This window comes from Kogia breviceps, chromosome 20, assembly GCF_026419965.1.
Source record: "Kogia breviceps isolate mKogBre1 chromosome 20, mKogBre1 haplotype 1, whole genome shotgun sequence".
NCBI classification, from domain to species: domain Eukaryota; kingdom Metazoa; phylum Chordata; class Mammalia; order Artiodactyla; family Physeteridae; genus Kogia; species Kogia breviceps.
Genome location: NC_081329.1, coordinates 28,591,108 through 28,609,103, shown reverse-complemented (window position 1 = coordinate 28,609,103; position 17,996 = coordinate 28,591,108). Strand labels below are relative to the sequence as shown.

Below are 17,996 nucleotides of genomic sequence, written 5' to 3'. Positions count from 1 at the left end.
GAGGTCCCTTACTAGCAGCCTCCCTGGGACAAGAAGGCACTTTTTGATGTGACTCTACAACTCTCTCCCCGGGGTCAAGACTGCGCTTGACTTAGCGGCATTTATCTTCCTCTTAGTGGTTGTATGACTCAGCCATGGACGTGAGAGAGACAGCAGCCCAAATGGAACCACTGTATCTTTTATGACCTGCAATTGGAAGGGACATACCATTGTTTTTGTTGTGTTTTTGGTTCCACAGACCAATCTTGGTCCAATATGGGAGGGGGCTACAGGGATGTGACGACCCAGAGACAGAGATTATGGCTACCAATCTTAGGGTGGGTGTGGGGTGTTAGTAACTTCACAGATGGTACTCGAGCCATCACAGGGTACATGCTGTTAGGGAAGAAATGTTCTCTCTGGAACCCAGGAAAGCAGCCACCTCTGGAGCACTTCTCCTGGCACCACAGCAAGGAAGAATAAGAGAAAAGTTGTACACAGAAGGTCCCACATGCCCAGTGGGACTAATGGTCCCACAGTGGAACCATTTCCCATTGTCTGAGACACGCAATGTTATCATCTCAAGAGGCAGAGGGCCTCAGGCCATCGCACAGTGGTGGTGAGAGAATGTAGTTCCAGATGGTGTGAGGACCACTGCTGTTGGAGGCCAGACACCCACCTGGTGCTATGACGCTCCTTAAGTCAGTCTGGGTTCTTCCTGGTGCATAATGTTAGCCGCCAAAAAGTATGAGGTGGCAGAGGATTCGCTATAGCTTCACAATCTTGCTACGAGATGTATGATGACAGCAAGTCTTAGATCAAACTCTTCCCCACGTTAGGACATTTATTTCAAAAAATTTTTTGTTAACAAGTAAGCAAAAAACACTGTGATAAACTCCAGGTTTCTAACCTTAATGCTCATCAAACCAATTCTGTATAGAAAGCTCACCTAGGGCAGATAGAACAATAGTCTAAAGACAGGATTCTGTTATCAGTAGGGCAGGAAATACACAACCAAAACCTTCTGATCCTAAAGCTGGTCACAGGACTGTGTAAAGATCCAGCTTCAAATGCTTTCCCTTAGAGAAAAGGTTGCCAACGTGGTTAGATGCTCAAGAAAAAGTGAGGGGTGTCTCTACAGTATTCTAGCCATGCCACCCACTTTGAATCTCACCTATAAGGACCCATCATGCTAATTCCTAAAGCCTTTGATGTTGTCGGCAAATAAAGATAACTGAAGTATGTGGTACCATTCATGGGTGAATATGACCTCGTATTTTCAAAGCACTTAGCCCAGAGCCTGGCCTAAAGTAAATACTATGTACTTGTTTCCGTTTACAAAAAAGAAAAAAAATAGCAGCTACCTCTCGAGTGTGCCAGCCTACAATGCTAAGAGTGTGGGTTCCAGAATAAAGCATCTGACTGCACTAACATATAGTTTTCACTAACACACAAATAATATCACGCTGTTTAGACTGATGCAATTTTAAGTAAATTACAGATTCCATGTAGGCGCTAATGCGCCTAAACAAAATTTGCAGGTAAGCAAAGATCAAATGTGATGAGTTGCATCTCAGTAGATGCTAGTGGAGGAGAGAGTACAGGTGCTGACCTGGCCCCTTCCCCTCGTGATGCCACAGAAGTCCCCCTGAAAGTCTGGAGAGAAGGATGAGCCTGACAAAATGACCATTTCCTGCAACTGACTAAATTCAGTTCTTTGCTCCACAGGTTTGGAAAAATGCAATCATTACTCTAGCACGTAAACGTCTTTCTTAAGTCCTTTCAGATGCTTCAGTGCCATCAGTCATTACTTGAGGGGTGTACTCAGCACTGGGATTCTCTGCCTTCTGCACTCCAGTAAACCCTCCCCTAAAGGCTAAGTGCTTTATCTGCTCTTAATCCCTGACCCATTACCCCAAACCTGATGTTATAATCCCTTTATTGAGTTTCAGGTGGGAAATGACTACTTACATTCTTTATGCCCTTGAAATGTTCTCCCCAAATAAATTCTCCTTGCCCCCTATCTCTATGGTAATCAGCAAGTCTCTCTCTCTCCCCCCACCCCCAGTGACAGCAGCTGCGTCTAAACCACCCATCTGTTGTCTTTCTGGGGCTCTGCCATATCCTGCTGCATACCCACTTGCAAGCGTACCACACTTCTATTTAGAAACATTCTGCCTACCCTGGTTATTTTTGGATACTTATCAATCATTGCACATCTCTCTGGCAGGCAGTGAAACTGCTGAACTGTTGTGCCCCAAGTATGCCCAGCATCTGTAGGCTGGGCCAGCAGTGGGTAAAAGATGTCAAAATGAGAGGGTCAGTGAAGTCTCTGGCACTTGATACACGGGGACTGGAGCTGGTTCGGATGGCGGGGAGGTGCAGGGTGTCTTAGTCTTTTCTGGCTGCTCTAACAGAGCACCATCCACCAGGAGTTTTATTCACAACAAAAATGTATTTCTCACCATTCTAGAGGCTGGAAATCTGAGACTGAGGACGTCAGCATGCTTGGGTACTGGTGAGATCTTTCTTCTGGGATGCTGTTTCTCCTTCTATCCTCACATGCTAGAGGGGACCAGAGAGGATGAGGGAGCTTTCTGGGGTCTTCTTAATTTTGTTTTTTAATTGAGGTATAATTGACATATAGTGTTGTATTAGTTTCAGGCGTATAACATAGTGGTTTGCTATTTGCATACATGTGATCACTGTAAGTCTAGTTATTATCTGTCATCATACATAGTTACATTTTGTCTTTTTTTGTGTGATGAAGACTTTTAAGATGTACTCCCTTAACAATTCACATATATGTAGCACAGTATTATTAAATATAGCCACCATGCTGTATATTATATTCCCTTGACCTATTTATTTTATAACTGAAATTTTGTACCTTTTGATCCCCTTCGCCCATTTTGCCCTCCTCCACCCCACTTCCGCCCTGGCAACGAGCAATCTGTTCTCTGTAACTATGAGCTTGGTTTTCGCTTGTTGGTTTGTTTTGTTTTGCAGATTACACATATAAGTGAGATCATACAGTATTTGTCTTTCTCTGTCTGACTTCTTTCACTTAGCGTGATGCCCTCAAGTTCTATACATATTGTCACAAATGGCAAAATTTCATTCTTTTTTATGGCTGGGTAGTATTCCATTGTGTGATACTCACATCTTTCTCCACTCGTCTATCTGTGGACACTTAGGTTGTTTCCATATCTTGGCTATTCTAAGTAACACCGAAATGAACGTGGGGGTGCAGATATCTTTTTGAGTTAGTATGTTCATTGTCTTTGGATAAATACTACCCAGGAGTTGAATTGCTAGATCATATGGTACTTATATTTTTAATTTTTTGAGGAGCCTCCATACTGTTTCCATAGTGGCTGCACCAATTTACATTCCCACCAACAGTACACAAGGGGTCCCTTTTCTCCACGTTCTTGCCAGCACTAGTTATTTTTGCCTTTTTTGATGACAGCCATTCGGACAGGTGTGAGGTGATATCTCACTGTGGTTTTGATTTTGCACTTCCCTGATGCTTAGTGACGTGGAGTATCTTTTCATGTGCCTCTTGGTCACCTGTTTGTCTTCTCTGGAAAAATGTCTGTTCAGATCCTCTGCTCATTTTTTAATCAGTGGTGTTTTTTACATAAGAGCACTGATCCCATTCATAAGAGCTCCACCTTCATGAGCTAATTCTCTTCCAAAGGCCCTACCTCGTAATACCATCACGTTGGAGGTTAGGATTTCAACATATGAATTTTGAGGGGACACAAACACTCAGCCCAGAACACAGGGCAGAGGAGGAAATAGAAAGTTTAAGTGTTGGGACCGCTGATCATAGGTCATCAGAATAGAAATTCACATGGGTTTGGAAATATGCACAGAGCTTACATTTTTAAATTGAAGTAAAATTTGCATAACGTAAAATTAACCACTTTAAAATTTACACTTTAGTAACATTTAGTGCAGTCATAAAGTTCTGCAAAAGACCATCTCTATCTAATTGCAAAATATTTTCCTCATCCCAAAAGAAATTCCCACTCCCATTAAGCAGTGGGTTCCCAATTCCTCCCTACCCACAGCACCCAGCAACCAGCACTCTGCATTCTGTTTCTCTGGATTTACCTATTCTGTAGATTTCATGCAAATAGAATCATGGAATATGTAGCCTTCTGTGCTTGGTATCTTTCACTTAGCATAAAGTTTTCAAAGTTCATCCACATGGTAACATGGATCAGAACTTCATTCCCATTTATGGCTGAATAATATTCCATTTTGTGTCTAGATCACATTTCGTTCACCCATTCATCCATTCATGGACATTTGGGTTGTTTCCACCTTTTAGCTGTTGTGAATTATGCTGTTATGAATATTTGTTTATGCATATTTGCTTGAGCACCCATTTTCAATCCTTTTGGGTCTATGCGTAGGAGTGGAATTGCTGGGTCAAAGGGTAATTTGACATTGAATATTTTGAGGAACTTCATATTATTTTCCACAACAGCTGCACCATTTTACAGACCCATCAGCTATGCACGAGGGTTCCCATTTCTCCACATCCTTGCCAAAAGATATCATTTTGTTTTTATTTTTAATTTTTTTCTTAGAGTCATCCTATTGGGTGGGAAGTGGTATCTCACTGTGGTTTTAACTTGTTATGGATTGCATGTTTGTGTTCCCCCGAACTTCATATGTTGAAACCCTAATCTCCCACATGATGAAATTTGAAGAAGGGAATCTTTGGGAGGTGATTAGATCATGAAGATGGAACCTTTCTGCCAGGAGCAGACACAGCAAGAAGACAGCTGTCTGCAAGTCAGGAGAGAGCCCTCACTGGAACTCAACCAGGTGGCACCCTGATCTCAGACTTCCCAGCCTAATAGTTCTTAGGAGTGAGGGGGGAGCAGATGATTTTAAAATATGCGTACCTGCTCTGGAAGGGGACATACAGGCTTTTCCTGTGTTACCACATTGCCAGGAGTCAGAGTGCTGGACCTTCTCAGGGTAAGCGTAGCAGCAGAGAAAGAGGGTTAATATCTGGGGTGGAATAGGTGGGTAAGATGATTTTCTGGTCAAGAAAAATGGTGATGCCATGGACCTGTGTGGACTCAGGTGGGATTAAACCCTCTCTCCTGGGACTGACAGTGGTGCTGAGATTGGTGCTGAGAACAGCTTATGTGATTTGTGTGGACGGCAGGACTTGCCGTTTCTTTACTTCCTATTGCTAAACAATTTATGTCATTTGCTTTTCCTGACTCAATTAAATTTTCTTTTCCTACATTGTGGCCAGAGGATTTGGAGGTCAAGGAAAAGCAAACTATGGCGTGGGTGTCCCTCTGTATTGGGTAGGGGCTTTCTCCTAGAGACACACTTACGGTTACCAAAGGAGAATGGGGTGAGGGATAAATTAGGAGCTTGGGATTAACAAGCTATACACTACTATATATAAAATAGATAACCAACAAGGACCTACTGTATAGCACAGGGAACTCTACTCAGTGTTTTTTAATAACCTATAAGGGAAAAGAATCTGAAAAGATTCTATATATGTATAACTGAATGACTTTGCTGTACACCTGAAGCTAACACAACATTGTAAATCAACTCTACTTCAATAGAGAAATTAAATTAAAATTTTAAAAATCGCCATAATGTTACCATTTTCTTCTTTCTACAGCCGCCCCAGGATGGAGGTTACATAAGACAGCCATCCTGTCCCTCCCTCCCTACTGTGGCAAAAGCAAATGCAGCTGTGCTGAGCACAGAAAATGTCCTAGGGGGATGTTCCTTGCATTTAAAAAAGGCATTGTGTGAGGTAGCCGAATCCCAGATGCATTTACAAATCTCTCCAATAAACTGAGGCTCAAGTGCTATTCTTCCTTGAGGAGTTTAAAAAGAAAGAAAACTCTCGGGGGAGGAAAAGTCTTCCATTTTAATGAGACGAAGAAATTGGCTCCTATCTTGAAACAAAATATTGAAATTTCCAAGGTTCCTGTACCCACTGCTGTAAAACAAACATGGAGCAAACAGAAACAACGACAAGAAGACACGTCTTGCTGCTCATTAAAAAGAATGGGTTAATAACCCTTAGTGATGCTAAATGATAAAATTACAAACATGAAAGCAAATAGTTTTGATTTGAAGGCTACACGTTTTGTCAAACCCCCGCTTATACCGAACCTCTTTTTTTTTTTTTTGCTGAAGGCATCTGTCTGTTGCTCTTGAGACATGAAACGATTTATCATTTCTCCCTAGTGAACTTTTAATGGAGAGCACGAAAATTCAATTTAAAAGTGGGAGTTGCTACATAATACGATTGTTGATGATGGATTATGGGATTTAAAGGAATGTCCACGTCGTAACTTTTTTAAAGTTATAAACCATCAGAAAGAAATGGCCTTTGTAATACGCTAATGCAGGAGCAGCCCAATATGTTCTCGAGAAAATAATTATTCATGAGACTCTATCATCATCTCATGCACGAGATCATCATCTCATTTCAAAGCTCACCACCACCACCGCTCAGGAAGAGGGCACTGGATCTAGGTGGGTACAAATATTCTTACGTCTCAGATGGGATATTGACAGCCAGTGGTAGGGACCCCTACATGTTACCAGAGCAGTTTCCTCTACCTTCTGGACCATAGCTAGGCTCCTCTCTTGCCCTGTGTGGCTGGATGCAGGGACATGGCGTGTGATTGGAAGTGACTCTGGTTCAATGTGCTCCATGCTCCTTCCACACGCTCCCCTCCTTGGCCATCCCACAGAAACATGGCGGAGCCAGGAGATGGAAGGAACCAGGTCTCCGAATGATTACACAGAAGATGTCACTGATTAGATATACACATCTGGGTTTTACAGGAGCGAGAAATCACTTCCTGTTGGAATATGCCATTGAGATTTTGGAATTTATTGTATCAGTGGCAAACATTACCATCATTTCTTTGGCTTAGTTGACAAGTAGCTTTATTTTTTTTAATTTTTATTCATTAATTAATTTTTGGCTGTGTTGGGTCTTTGCTGCTGCATGCGGGCTTTCTCTAGTTGCAGTGAGCAGGGGCTACTCTTTGTTCTGGTGTGCAGCCTTCTCATTGCAGTGGCTTCTCTTGTTTGGGAGCACGGGCTCTAAGCACGCAGGCTTCAGTAGTTGTGGCTCGAGGGTTCAGTAGCTGTGGCTCGCAGGCTCAGTAGTTGTGGCGCACGGGCTTAGTTGCTCCGAGGCATGTGGGATCTTTCCGGACCAGGGCTCGAACCCGTGTCCCCTGCATTGGCAGGCGGATTCTTAACCACTGCGCCACCAGGGAAGTCCAACAAGTAGTTTTAAAAGGTGGTCAAGAACATAGGCTTTGGGGCAACATCTGAGTTTGAACCTCCGCTCTGCCATCATGGCCACGTAAACTTGGACAAATTGCTTAATTTCTTTGAGTCTCAGTCCTCTCATCTGTGAGAAGAAGATGACAATACTCACCTTTCACATTATAGTGAGAAAGTAATAAAATCATATTTGTCAAGTGTTGGCATGAGGGTGGCACACAGCAGGTGCTTGTTTTCCTTTTTCACACCAGTTACGTCCATTCAAGATCTAGGTGCAGCCCTGCTTCAAACCAACTTTTCCAACACTCAGAACTCGGGAATGATTACATGCAATTAAGCATCTACTGTAGATTTCTCAAATTAAGAGACTGTAAAACTAGAGGCCTCCAGGCTGAATTCCACCCTCTGCCATATTTTGTTTGGTGTGTACAGTGTTGAAGGCTATTAAATGAGGTGCCAATATTTAAACATCACAATAAATTTCTAGCTTTTCTTAAGTAATTGAATCATCTGGAGCATTGGGGCTGCATTTCCACCTGGCTTACAATGGGATGACAAAGTTAGAAAATGCCATGCAATCTTCCCATGTGCCAGGTACTGGTTTAAGCATTTTGCTTATAAAGTAATCTAATTCTGTTAATGCACTTGTGAGAGAGGTTCTCCTATTATTCCCATTTTTTAGGAGAGAACACTGAGGCATGAGAGATCAATTGACATGTCCAAGGTCATGGCAGAAGTGGCAGAGATGCGATTTGCACCCAGGCTGTCCAGCTGCAGGGCTGAACTCTACCGCTGCCCTCCCACTCCACCTCTTACGTTAACCGGACCATTGTTGGTGCTATAAACACAGGGTGTGTGTGTGCAACACTCACTTCTGCTAAGTTCTCTTGGTCGGCGAGCTGCAGGAGAATCTAGATGGAAATTCATTTTTAAAATTAATTCCTGAGAAAATACTGCAGAGGACTTCAGTGACTTATGGATGTAGACTAATTACCCATGACTTCGGTCAGTTAGAGAGAGTGACCAATGACATGGAGAGAAAGCCAGATTCAGACAAAAGGAAATATCTGCCAGATGCCTCCTTCTTGCAGCTCTGTAGGAGAAAATAAACTGCATTGCAACAAATATCCAGATTCTTTTATCCTGCAATAATGAGGTAGTTTCTGAACTAATTTATTTATGGGCCCTTCATGTCCAATTATGCCACTGGCTAAGATCTCAACAGTGAGGAAAAAAAATATCAAGTGCCCATGAGACAGCCTTATTTAGGGTAGTGAATATCCTACAATCCTGTGAGGCTGATGATGTTAATAATATCACCATGTAGCTCCTGGAAGCCCTGAAGTATCAGAAGTTTAACCAACTCCTCTAGGCCCACAGTTGGCTACTACCCAGTGCTCTGGCACTGTATCCTCATAGTTCCAATAATAATAATCCTTAAATTAGTATACTGACTATAGAATTGTTTTTTCAAAACGGGAAAGCAGGGGCTTCCCTGGTGGTGCAGTGGTTGAGAGTCCGCCTGCCGATGCAGGGGACGCGGGTTCGTGCCCCGGTCCGGGAGGATCCCACGTGCCGCGGAGCGGCTGGGCCCGTGAGCCGTGGCCGCTGAGCCTGCGCGTCCAGAGCCTGTGCTCCGCAACGGGAGAGGCCACAACAGTGAGAGGCCCGCGTACCACACACACAAAAAACCAACCAACAAAAAAAACTGAAAAGCATTTTTATTTGATTTTGAATCTTATTACAACTCTACTGCTTAGGTAAAACCAACTTATCCAATATTTTCTAACGGTAAAACCTGACCCGAAGAGAGATTACTAACTTGTCCCTGGTCAACGCACAAGATAATGGAGAAATAACCCCACATTGTTTGATTCCAACTCCAGTAAGTATTTTATTACATTAACTTGCCATGTACCATTTCCTTCTTAGAGTCTGGACTTCTGCAGCTGTTGCAGAAGGCCAAGAACAAAGGAGGTTTCTCAGAAAGCATGCTGGGGTCAAAAAAATGGGTCTGCTTTCTAGGTGGGCTGTTGGAAAAAGTACAGGATCAGGGTACCTGGAAATAGGAAGTGGGAAGGAAGTGAGGTCAAAGGCTAGAGAAGCCATTCAAGAGTTTGAGTTGTGAGACCCTGGGACAGGAGAAAGTCAGGAAGGTTATGGGAAGTCAGCATAAAGCAAGGAGAATTGGAGAAAAGTGCTAACTATTGCATTATATCTGTGTATATTACATCTGTTAGCATTGTGTTGTCTGCATGTGACAGAAAGCCAACCACAGCCACTCATCCAAATACGGATCTGTTTTTCTTACGTAGCAAGTGACCTGGGAATTGGAAGTCCGTGGCCACTTCAGGGCCTTAAGGCTCCTAGACCCCCTTAGCCTTTTGCCCTTCCGTTCCTAGCACATGGCTTTCACGCTCACGCTCAAGACGTGGGCGTGGCATCCACTGTCCGTGAAGGAAGAAGGTCAAGGGCTAAAGAAACACAGAGGCAAACCAGCTGAGCCCTTCCCCTTTTAAAGAACATTTCCAGAAGGCGCCCACCTCCCCCCAACCATGTTTGGTCTCCCCCCATTGGCCTCAGTTATGTCACGTGACCACTCCTGGCGACAAGGGAATAGGGTAAGCTAAGTTTCTGGTTTGGGCTTGAGGTCATCACATTGCTCTCCCAAACAAAACTTGGATCTGTAGCTGTATCAGGAAACAGGTGACACATTCCAATGAAAACATTAAGACAATAAACAGATAGCACACAACGTTGTGGCTAGTGCAGGGCACCTTCGAGGATCCACACAGTAACCGGGGACGGTAACAGACCATCCTTAGGCCTCGAGGGATGAGGAGAAAGTGTGCAAGAACCAGGAAGGGCTGAAGCAGGTCGAGAGCACCATTTGGAAAGGAGCAGAGGGTTGGTCAAAGGACATAATCAACTCAAGACCACCCCAGAGAGAAAGAGAAAAGGGGCTAATAGCCTGAACTCACTTTCTACCCTCCCTCTGAGAGCTGCCAAATCTCCCTACTGCCCAAACCAAAGAGAAACCAGGTAAGTAGGAGCTCTTGGGAAGGAACAGAGAGCTTCTGTGTTCTGACACAGATAAGAAACCATCCCAGGATTTTTCACCCTCACGTTTTAGGGCTCCCTCTTTTTCCTTTCCTGGTTAACACTGGGGATTTCCTTCATTTCTTTTTAGGGTTTTCTTTTCCGAGGGGGTCCATTTTCATAGGGTGAAACGATTTCCCTAGTCCTATTTTTTTTTTTTTTTTTTTGCGGTACGCGGGCCTCTCACTGTCGTGGCCTCTCCCGTTGTGGAGCACAGGCTCCGGATGCGCAGGCTCAGTGGCCATGGCTCACGGGCCTAGCCGCTCCGCGGCACGTGGGATCCTCCAGGACCGGGGCACGAACCCGCGTCCCCTGCATCGGCAGGCAGATTGTTAACCACTGCGCCACCAGGGAAGCCCCTCCCTAGTCCTATTTTTTAATCAGCCGAAGTGCCGCTGTTTCTGCCTTTGGGGGAGGTTTGCTTGAGAACAAATCTGCTGAGAAGAACAGAATGGATCACGGGACAGGATGGGAAAGAGGCTTTGCTAAAAACAAGAAAGGCATTGCCCTGCACTGGCTGCATCTTAGTAGAAAAATCTTCATCCTACTCTTTCTTAATTCTTCACAATAAAAAGGGACTGATTGCAAGATCTCTGCTACAATCCTCACGCTAGGATCGAATTTACGTGTAGTTAACTAACCAGCGCCTCTCCCGATGTAAGAGAGAGCGAAGCTAGGAATGCCAGCCGATTGCCTGGCTGCTTGAGCAGACATTCACGGGGTCGCTCCAGCAGTCCACCAGGACCCCCTCCTGAGTCTTGGTGGCCAGCGGCTCAGGGATGATTGCGCTGGAGAACCTGCACATGATAACCACACCCACGGGAGCTGGGTTTATAATCGAACAGACCGAATCCTTCTAGGACTGGCATTTCAGCAGAGGGCATCTTCCCCCACGCCTACCCTTGCTCTCTTCCTCTGTCCCCTCTGCTTGGACCACTATTATTCCTGCCCGCTACCTCTCTCTCTCAGTAAGCTCCTCAACCTTCATCTTGAGAATCACTTCCACAGGGACGCCCCTCTTGGCCCCTAGACTGGACCGGCCCCGCTGCCGTATTTTCTCAAGGCATCAGGAACTCCTCATCTGCGGCACACGCTACCTGCTTAAGGGGCATTATCCTCACCAGGCTGCACGTACCTTTGTTTCTTCCTTATGGCCCAGTGCAAATACAGCACTGAGGTATTCAGATGTTCAGTAAGTATGTATTTCGATTTATTCTTTGAAATCGAAGTTGCTAAATTGGCCACATCTTGGGGAGCCTGGGGTATATAACATCAACAATTGGTTGTCCTGTGCAATATTTCATTTCAGCCTGGAGGACTGGCCCTGTTCTAATGCTGAGAATAGCTCTGTGAGACCAAAACAGCAGCTCCAAGGTCTCTGCCCTTGACCATGTTGGAGAGACACGAACTTATACTTCCAGGGCTTCCTGCCCAGCTCTGTCCTTTGATAATGAACCTGTAGCTCTTCTCTCTCTTGCTTGGGTTATGAAGGAGGAGGTGAAGGAACACTTGTACCAGATAAGAAAATGGCTTTGGCAGGGGAGAATGTGCTCGTGTATGTGTGTATGTCTAGGTCTGTGTCTAGTTGGGCCACGCCTATGGCCGTGAGCAGGGGATATTAGAGAGTGGAGCCTGGTCAAATGGTCCCTGCACATCCCTCTGGCTGTGAGAGAAGGAGTGATGTGTGAATAATGCAGGGAAGCTCATCACAGCCGTAGCCCAGGACTTAGCAGACTCGTCCCCTGATTTTGTCCAAGGATGACAAGAATTTCTGGCTTCCTTTCAGAAAACAGCATTTTCTAGCATTTTCTAGAAAACAGATTTTCTAGTCGCACTAATAAAACCTTTGCTCATTCTACGCCCAGTAGAGACAAGAGTCCTTAAGTACTCTTTGTACATTCCTTTCATACTCTACAAGGATGCCATCCACTTAATCATATAATATGAAAAAGACAAGTAGGCTGAGAACATGTTTATTGTTCATTTGTTCAATATTTTAATCGTGTCATGTAGTAAGCAACTGTTAGCTGCTGAGTAAATATAAATGTAACACACCGTCACGATACCTGGGGACTCCGGTAGAGCCCTTCTCTCTTTTGTGTCAGGACTTCAGCCCCTTTTATTCTCCACGGTGACCCTTAGAGTATTATAATCCTCTAGTCCCCTAGCGCCTCTTCCACTTCCGGGGTCCCACTTTCTATATCACTGCTGGTACCTTCAGCTGATCCACTTCCTGGGAATGCAATGACCTCAGAACATATGACAGGCTACACTGAGTCAATTACCGTTATTCTTACTTTCGTTATATTTTAGCCTACTTGATCATATTTGAGAATGTCTGGAGGAATATTAGGATGCAATCTAGTGTGATTGAACAGCAAATTTTCAAAATTAGTAGGAGATGGTGTTTTTCTCCTTGATTCTGAGATGCTGGGGAAGATGTGACTCGGGCCTGTGAACTGCTATGGGTTCTAAAGACGAGGTGCTCACGCTTACGTGGGTGTCCAGGATAATGTGAAGATAGTCTTGCGAATCATTTAACTTATGCAGGACTATGTCCACTTGAATGTTCTGTGTGTAGATTTCTACCGCACCTTTAAAGCTGCTTGGAATGCCTCAATTCCACGTGCGTGGTAAACTGACACCGAACTTTCATTCGCCGCTGACCATTTTGTTACTCCTTCCACCTGCCGGGCCACTTCCCCTTCTACCTCCCAGGCCCCAACCAAGCATGGATCCACCTCCTCCTGACGATTCTCGGACTCAATTCTGTCTCTGTGCATTATCTATTTCACCCCATTTCCACCTATTTCCCTTATTTCCTACTTGTCTACAATGGGTAATTGTATATTTCATTATCGAATTTCAATTGTTTTATGTATGTACACATCTTAAGCGCCAACTAATTATAAAGGCTTACGGTTATCGAGCACTTTCCCATTATTAATTCATTGACTCTTCCCTGTAATTCTAAATGTACGTACTGTTGTCATCTCCATTTTATCAGATGAGGTAATGAAAGCAAAGCAAGCTTAAGAAAGTTTTGCCAGGTCACATGCATTTAGATGAATTCATCTGTTCCTTCAATAGTCATTAAATATTCATTTGTCTCAATGTTGTATTAGGTGTGAGGCATCGCATTATAGGTTGTTCCTGAGCAGTGCCAGCAGTTTTGCAGCTATAGCTACACCTACAGCTCTAACCGTAGGCGTCAGGCACATAGCAGCTGACAGATATATACCTGTTGACCGACTCACTGGGGATTGCAATATTACATATGACATATGATTTTTAACCGACTGTAAGAAGAACCTTGTTGCCATAAATGTAATGTTAAGCTAATGGCAATCCTAAGAAATCACGTGTCCTGTGAGATCTGTTCTTTCCCACTGAGTAGGGCTGGACAGCTGCACAGCCCAGCTCACCTAGCGGAAGAATGCCGCGTTGGAGGACCCTACTCCTTCCCGAGAAATCTGCTGTGGGATTAAGAATGCACTTTTAAGCCAAATTGTCCATATCCTGCTGTTTTGTTTTATAATTGCATATTGACCTCAATGCTGTAAATGTCAAGGTGCCTCTGTCTAGCTGTCTGTGACTGGGGACCTTCTCGCTGGGATCTGACCCAATTGATCAAGGGTTTCCTTACAGCCAAAAGATTTGTTTCTGTCAGGGTTTTTAGTGGGGGGAAAGCTATTATTTTCTAGACAGAGTTACATAAAGCAGATCTCCAGCGCTAGGAAATACAGCTTTGCTAATATTTCTGCACACTGGGAAAAAAATAGGCGGGGTCCCAATTCCAGAATATATGGCAAAGAAAATACAGTGCAGCCACTAACACTTCCCAGCTCAGACTCACTGAATAGGTAGCACTGAATGCTTTGTCAAAGAATTTCTGGAACGGGATGGTGGCTAGTTTTCAACATTTCTCACTTTGCACTTGATTAGATAAAAAATCTTTATTGGTTGTGACTTGTCCAGAGCTATGATTGTACAGCTAGGTGGTATTAGAATGGGTAATAGAATACAGCCCTCATAATCCCTGTGGTAGAATTATTTTGTCAGTACTCAGGTACTCTTAACTGTTTATAGAGTATTCCACCCTAACTGCATTGAAAATATGTTTCAGTTAGGGAAATTCCGATAGAAACAGAACTATTTTGAAGCACAATCTGTGAGGCAAAGTGAAACATTCCTCTGATATTGGTTCATCACAGAACTGGCATCTTGCTCGGACCCTGTGAAAAAGACAAAAGAAAACCAGAGAAGGTTTTGAACGTGGTACCAGAACAAAAGAGCTGAACAGCATTTAAGCGAATACCCACTGACTGCACCTGACTTGCCAGCATCTTTTACTTGCTTCTGCCTCTGCTTTGCTCCATTCTTTAGAGGCAGCATTAGGACCATTCTGTATATTTGGAAGCCCCAGAAGCCTCACAGTCTTACCTAAAATGTAAGTGTCAGTGGGTGAGCAACCTAGAAATTGTATGGTCTCTAAGTAAAGTTTGGGGACGTGCAGAGAGGCAAGTCCCATTTGTGCTTTGCTGGCTGATCCATCCACTGGAGGCCAGATCCAGGCCAGAACTAGAAGAACAGACCCCAATCAATATATTCTCTGGAAAGGACAGACTGTTGTTTTCCCCATGACTTGCAAAACCAAAACAGGAGCATAGAGGTCAAAATGCATTGCATTTCAACCAGAGAAGACTAGTTCGAAAGATTTAGAAGGAGGAATTTTTTTGCATAGAATAAAACTTGTGAGATAAATCTGTCTCAGGGGTCATGCATATGTAGCAGTGATTCTTAAAGAACTGAACAAAGTGATTCAGAAAAAAAGATACAAGAGAAAAAGTTTACTTTCACTATTTTTTTTTTTTTACGGAGGTGGGAGTCTTTTAAATGTATATTTATGATGGTTTTAATGTGAATATTTAAGGCCATTGCTTTCCCTCTTACTCTGCATCGATTATGGTAACTTAAACACTGATCTTTCTGAAGATGATAATTTCCGTGGTTGGGAAGGAAATATCATCTTACTCAAAGAGTAGTTTTGATGAGGTCAATGTACCATCATCCATATGAAATGCCTTTTCATTGTTACCCACTTAATGGTAGCTGGCTTTCATTCATCTGACCCAGATTTGGTTGCCTTTAGGATGTGCACAGATTCCCGGTCCTATCAGCTTTGGTTAGAAGAGCAGGGCTGTGTCCTTCCTTTTAGGTGCCATGAATGTCCATCACTCATGATCAAATGAACTGCTCAAAGCTCCCTTTCTCAGAAGGGCTCAGTGTACCTGACAGATACGGTGAAGTATTATGGACTTCTGCGGTAACCTGCCCATTAGAATGAAGAAAAAAGATAATTCAGGTTTCGTGATGTTTGCTTAGACAAGCCAGTGGGACCTCTAACTAGAGCTGTTCAAGAGGCATTTTGTGCAGAGATGTGTGTGTACTTATAGAGGAACTCAGGGGGAAGAAAGAAACGGGCTGTACAGCAGGGAAGAATTCTAAGATCATCTCTAAGATTTTCACCTCCTGGTGTACTCGTCCTGTATAATCAATTGTTTTTCTCCTTCTGACTTCCTTCTGTTTCCTTGGTGAAGCAGAAAGTGAGGTTATCCACCCAGAATATGTGAAGGAGAAGAAGCGGTGGAAATGATCGTCCTTTGAGAGATGACTATGAATTATGGACGAGTTTCCAACCAGACACGATGACAGAGGAAATGACCTGAGAACCAGCTCGTCTAGATGGCCCAGCTTGCCAATTCTTTCTCTACAGAAACTATGTTTGGAAAGGAAATGTGTGCTCATCACCACCTTTACTAAAATTTTAATAATTTAATTTTTTTTTAGTTTTCCTATAATTTCCTTTTTACCATAGACAGATTTTGTCATTGTTATGTTGTTGCTTTGTTTATAGGTTGCTTGTTATTGTTTGTGTGTTTTTTTTTTCTTTAAGAAAAACCGGTTTTCAGGGATGCTGATCTGAATAGGATTGATCTCATTCAGTTTTATATCATCAGCTTTGTCAGTGAAAGACACTGACTGAGATCTACTCTCTAGGCTATGACTTCAATACAGTCCATTCTAACTCTGACTCGTTGGCCTTGGAGAATGTATCAAAGGTTCTAACTGATGCTGTAAACTCTTTGAATTTTCTCACTGAGTTCCACCCTCATTAAGTATCAAATTTTTAAAAAATAAACAATCACATGTGAATGAGCTCTTATAATGTATCCATGGTACATGCTATAGAACATAAAACACTAACAAAACAAAACAAAAAGCAAAATATATAGTTTCTAAACTTAAGGAGCTTATATATATATATATATATATATATATATATATATATTTTTTTTTTTTTTTTTTTTTTTTTTTTTTTTTTGCGATACGCGGGCCTCTCACTGTTGTGGCCTCTCCTGTTGCGGAGCACAGGCTCCGGACGCGCAGGCTCAGCGGCCACGGCTCACGGGCCCAGCCGCTCCGCGGCACGTGGGATCCTCCCGGACCGGGACACGAACCCGTGTCCCCTGCATCAGCAGGCGGGGTCTCAACCACTGCGCCACCAGGGAAGCCCAAGGAGTTTATATTTTGGATGCCAACCTAAAACAGCATGCAGTAAACAAGAAGAGAAAAGAAGAGAACACTGTTAAACAGAAGGTGCTACATCCTTTAGGGCAAATGCTGATTAGTGCGGGCTGACAAGGTCTTTATGGAGAATACAGAACTGAAGGGATGACTTAAAGGATAGCAGACAGACCAGCCAAGAGAAAGAGACAAGCTCACACCATCGTAAAACAATTATACTCCAATAAAGATGTTAAAAAAAAAAAGAAGAAGAAAACATACAATGTAAAAACTGTATTACACAGCAAAAGAAATTATTATAAATTCCTATTTCTTAAAAAATAAAATTTCAATAGTATGAAAAAAAAAAAAAAGAGGCAAGCTATTTCCAAAGGGAGGACAGAAATGAAAAGGGTTAGAGATAAGGTCAACTAGGGTATGGATGAAAGTTAGTGAGGAATCTGTGCAAGATGGTGTTTGTATTAGAGAAATCTGGGTAAAGAAGTTTGATGGCACATAGACTCATATGATGAAAGGAACTTTCAAGTCAGCCTATAATATCCCTTATTTAAGACTAAGGCTGAGAGGTAAGTGATTTCCCAAGGATGCCTCAGTGATTTTGTTGGCAGAACTGGGTTAAGGATTCAGTTTTTATTCACTGACATTCTTGATTGCAAGATTGGGGGCTTTGCCATATACAACGCTGCCTCGTATAGGGACATCAACAGGGAGGCATAATAGCATAGGACTTAGGCTTCCTGACTGTGTGAATAGCTCCAGCTGAAGTACTGGCTTTGATTCCTAGTCATGTAACCTTGGGACAAGGTTGCTGTCTTTTTAACCTCTCTGTCTGTTTCTTCATCAGTGTCCTGGGGGCGCTGATAGTGTCCTCCTAAAATGGTTTGTTTGCGTGTGCCTATTAAATAATAGAGGTAAAGTGGTATCCTAGAACATATTAAGTATCCAGTATATGTTATCTGCTGTTTTATTCATTTTCATTCAATGTTTATTTGAATGTTGACTATGTTTGATAAGGTTAT

The 17,996-nt window shown here is 43.2% G+C and overlaps 1 long non-coding RNA gene across 1 annotated transcript; it reads left to right on the top strand.

Annotated features, from left to right (window-relative positions):
- The first annotated feature begins 4,712 nt into the window (after positions 1 to 4,712).
- LOC136793289 (uncharacterized) lies at positions 4,713 to 16,261 on the top strand. The gene is made up of 3 exons (XR_010838400.1): positions 4,713 to 4,980; positions 5,654 to 6,522; positions 15,993 to 16,261. It is a non-coding gene; the product is annotated as an uncharacterized lncRNA (long non-coding RNA).
- The last annotated feature ends 1,735 nt before the right edge of the window (positions 16,262 to 17,996 follow it).